We start from the raw sequence: 382 nt of genomic DNA, 5'->3' as shown, positions 1-382 counted from the left end.
TGCTTTATTAAGAAAGAATCACCGCCTTTCTTCCTTTTTTCACTTCCACATTTATCTCTCTTCCCTCATCTCTTTTTTCATATTAACATTTGAATCGATCTTTTAGAAAATCTTTACGGATTTGAAGTAAAAAAGGATAAGGGAAAAAAGGAAGAGAAGAAAACAATGTGTTTCAGGAGGAAAATAGGTTATCTAGTACAGAGTGGACTGCCTTGTTACTTTGTAATAGGCTGTAATACATAACTGTTACCATTTAATAATATTATGTTGCTATAGTCATTCGAAAGCCTTTTAGTAAGATATTACTTGAGAAACTCGTTACCCAAGAGGGAGGTCCGGGACACCGAGCTCCCTTCGGAAGGATGGGTTAATGGCTACTTAT

This window comes from Penaeus monodon, chromosome 33, assembly GCF_015228065.2.
Source record: "Penaeus monodon isolate SGIC_2016 chromosome 33, NSTDA_Pmon_1, whole genome shotgun sequence".
Lineage (NCBI taxonomy): Eukaryota > Metazoa > Arthropoda > Malacostraca > Decapoda > Penaeidae > Penaeus > Penaeus monodon.
This window is presented reverse-complemented; position numbering follows the sequence as displayed.